The sequence below is a fragment of the Mastomys coucha genome, unplaced genomic scaffold, assembly GCF_008632895.1.
Source record: "Mastomys coucha isolate ucsf_1 unplaced genomic scaffold, UCSF_Mcou_1 pScaffold15, whole genome shotgun sequence".
Classification (NCBI taxonomy): Eukaryota; Metazoa; Chordata; class Mammalia; order Rodentia; family Muridae; genus Mastomys; species Mastomys coucha.
Genome location: NW_022196897.1, coordinates 150,607,936 through 150,612,149, shown reverse-complemented (window position 1 = coordinate 150,612,149; position 4,214 = coordinate 150,607,936).

Here is a 4,214-nt window from a genome sequence, read left to right as displayed (position 1 = left end):
AGGGAGGGAGAGAAATATGAAATACGTTTTCCCATTCTATCTGATCACAATGAAATAAACTAGAAGTCAATAGCAAGAAACCTATAGACAATGTAAGCACTCTTGAGGATGGAATGGCCCACAGCTGTGTGCACCACTGTGTCAGCAGTACATTCTGATGACACATGATTTCATGATGAGTGGATCATCAGAACATCAATAGGAAAAAGTATAAATCCCTAAGATCAAAGGAAAACAGAAGCCAGACATCAAGGTGTGCGCCTTTACTCACAGGTAGAGGCAGGAGGATCTCTGGGAGTTAGCCTGGGCTACAAAGTAAATTCCAGACCAGCAAGGGCTACTTGGAGATCTTGTTTTTCCATTTTGTTTGTTTGTAAACCAGAAACACAACGTCATGGAACTTCTAGGACAAGATGAAAGCAATTATAAAAGAAACACTCATTCCTCTCTCCTGTGTCTGCTTCAGTGAAACATTTCTTCACCAGTTCGCCTTAGCCTTTCACATCTGTGAAATGTCTACATTTAAAAAAAAAAAATCAAGGGGCTGGTGAGCTAGGTCTGTTGGGAAAGTGTCTGCCAACTGAGCCCGCCACCCTTGTAAATGACAGGCATAGGGGCAGGAACTTCCAGCCGAGATAGGCAGATCCCTGGGACTCACTGGCCAGTCAAAATCTAGTTTACTTCATGAGCTCCAGGCCAGTGAGAGACCCACTCTCAAAACACCAAGGTGATTGACATCTTTGGGATGATAGCCAAGGTTGAGCTTTAGACTCCACTCCACACACATGCATACACACTGGCATTGGCCTCTCCCCTCCCCCAACGACCTCCCATCTCTTTATTGGGTCTCTATCTGATTTTGGAGTCAGAATAACACTGGATCTGTAAAAAGATCCTGTTATCATTCCTTACTTTCTAATTTATGAAAAAAGTCTAGTTGTTGCTACTATATACAATTAGACATCTGGACCTGGATTTTTTTCCCATTGGAAGATTTTTTATTATCACTTCAATGGAATCACTTGTTTTGAATATGTTTAAGGTATTTATATCATCTTAGCTTGATTTAGTAACATATGTCTAGAAATTGATTCATTTTCTTCTAGATTTTCCAGTGTATGAGAATACAAAAATTCCAAGTATGCCCCAGAGATCTGATTTCAATGTTGTCCGCTGCAATGTCTCCTTCCTCATCCATGGCTTCATTCATTTGGATCTTCATTCATTTCCTTTTGTTAAGTTCAGCCAATGTTTGTCAATACTGTTTATAATGATCTGACCCTGTGTTTCATTAACCCTTCCTTGTCTTCATTTCTGTGTCATTGTTTTCTGCCCTGATACTCACTATTTCTTATGTCTGGTGATTTGAGGGTTGACTTGGACATGTTTTTTAAGATCTTGAGGTGTATCAACAAACTCTTCACTTGACACTTCTCTGGAGTGTGTGTGTGTGTGTGTGTGTGTGTGTGTGTGTGTGTGTGTGTAGCTTAGATTTAACTCTGTGTGTATGTGTATATGTAACTTGGATTCAAATCTATATATGTGTGTATGTGGTCTGGATTTAAATCTGTGTGTTTGTATGAAACTTGGATTCAACTCTAGGTACTAGAAAAACAGATTTTCAAAAATAGCAACCATTTGGCTCCCCTCCATCTTGGCTGGTGACATCAGGACATAAGCAGCCACCATGTTCACTGTTATTAAAGAGTACATGCCATATGGCATAACCACCAACTTTGTATGACCATGTGGCATAGAGCGACAACTGTAAAACTTCTGACTTCTAATGAGCTCTCTGTTTATCATTGTACCTCATTTTAGACTGAGGAAGCAACAAGTCTCATATTTTGGATTGCTATAGATTTTTTTTATGATGATAAAAATTTAAAGTTATATTTGCCACAGCATACTGTATATGAGCTTCAACCCTGGCTTAGAATATACTGTATAGAATGATAAAATTTTAAGGTTATGTTTGATAAATAAGATACACTTGATAATCAAGATAAATATAAATTCCCAAGGCCTACTTAGGTTTACAGTAATATTTGTCTAGCTTCTTTTTTCTTTTAAGCATTAGATATTTGGATCAATTGAACCATACCAAAAAATCTGCAATATTCTATAATAGCACACTATAAAAGGATCAGTAAAGTTGCCAGTCTCTCTATGGACTGTATCTATGATTAAAAGTTTTATTTTGATATTAAAAGAGCTTCAATTTAAAAAGTATTATTTTTAAGACTAACAGGGATGTTTTGTAAAATCCTAGTCTTATAAAAGCTATTAACTTACTGTAAAGTGTTTAAGATAATTAAGAAATATAAGTTAATGGTCATACACCTTATAAATAATAAAAATTTTTTTTTTCGAGACAGGCTTTCTCTGTATAGTCCTGGCTGTCCTGGAACTCACTCTGTAGACCAGGCTGGCCTCGAACACAGAAATCCACACCACTCTGCCTCCCAAGTACTGGGATTAAAGGCATGTGCCACCACCACCCAACCCAAATTCTTTAATGTGCTCAGAACTATACTTGTAATCACGTTAAGTCCTAATGTAATTAATTACAGGAGTAAGCCTGATTTAGCCTCATGTATATGGTTTGAAAGTTAAGCCCAAAACAAGTAACTAGAAACAAGCAAAGTGTGTCTTGTTTAGATGTACTTAATAGATACATGGTTCTCAAATGCTTCAGAGATCTGCAGAATATATATGGCATTTAAAATGTTTAACAACAACAACAACAAAAAAAGCTTTTCACTTGTCTGGGCCGCCGGTGCCCTGAGCAGACCTTGGGCACAAGCTCCGCAGCCAGTCCCACAACACCCAGAGGAAGCTCCACTCCCAGGTGCTCTAACACACCCAGGATCAGAGGTGAGGAGGACACAACATCTGTCCTAACACCAGGAGTAACTGAGACCAGCGGGACCAGGCACACAGGAACTCCACCAGCCCAGTGGCACGGGTTGCTTCCGGTCTGTCACAGAAGCTGCACTCCCAGGTGATCTAACAAGCCCAGGGTCACAAGATCCCAGAATCACAGGATCACAGAGACAGCTTGACTCTGAGGAGTTCTGACACAACCAGGATTACAGGAAGAACAGGCTCTAGTCAGATTTAGCAAGGGCAGGTAGCACTAGAGATAACCAGATGATGCGGGGCAAGCATAAGAATATAAGCAACACAAACCAAGGTCACTTGCCATCATCAGAACCCAATACTCCCACCATAGCAATTCCTGAACACACCATCACATTGGAAACACAAGATTCAGATATAAAATCACTTTTCATGATGATGATACAGGACTTTAAGAAAGACATAAATAGCACCCTCAAAGAAATACAGGAGAACACAGGTAAACAGCTAGAAACCCTTAAAGAGGAAACACAAAAACCCCGTAAAGAACTACAGGAAAACACAAACAGGTAAAGGAAATGAGCAAAACCATCCAGAATCTGAAAATGGAAATAGAAACAAGAAAGAAATCACAAAGGGAGACAACCTTGGAGATAGAAAACCTAGGAAAGAAATCAGGAGTCGTAGATGCAAGCAACACCAATAGAATACAAGAGATAGAAGAGAGAATCTCAGGGGCAGAAGACACCAGAGAAAACATTGACACAACAGTCAAAGAAAATGCAAAAAGCAAAAAGCTCCTAACCCAGAACATCCAGGAAATCCAGGATGCAATGAAAAGACCAAACCTAAGGATAATAGATATAGAAGAGAATGAAGACTCCCAAGGTAATGGGCCAGTAAATATCTTCAGCAAAATTATAGAAAAAACACTTCCCTAACCTAAAGAAAGAGATGCCCATGAACATTCAAGAGGCCTACAGAACTCCAAATAGACTGGACCAGAAAAGAAATCCCTCCTGTCACATAATAATTAAAACACCAAATGCACAAAACAAAGAAACACTATTAAGGTCAAATAACATATAAAGGCAGACCTATCAGAATTACACCAGACTTCTCACCAGAGACTATGAAAGCTAGAAGATCCTGGGCAGATGTCATACAGACCCTAAGAGAACACAAATGCCAGCCCAGGCTACTATACCCAGCAAAATTCTCAATTGCCATAGATAGAGAAAACAAGATATTCCATGACAAAAGCAAATTTACACAATATCTTTACACAAATCCAGCCCTACAAAGGATAATAGATGGAAAATATCAACATAAGGAGCAAAACTACACCCTAG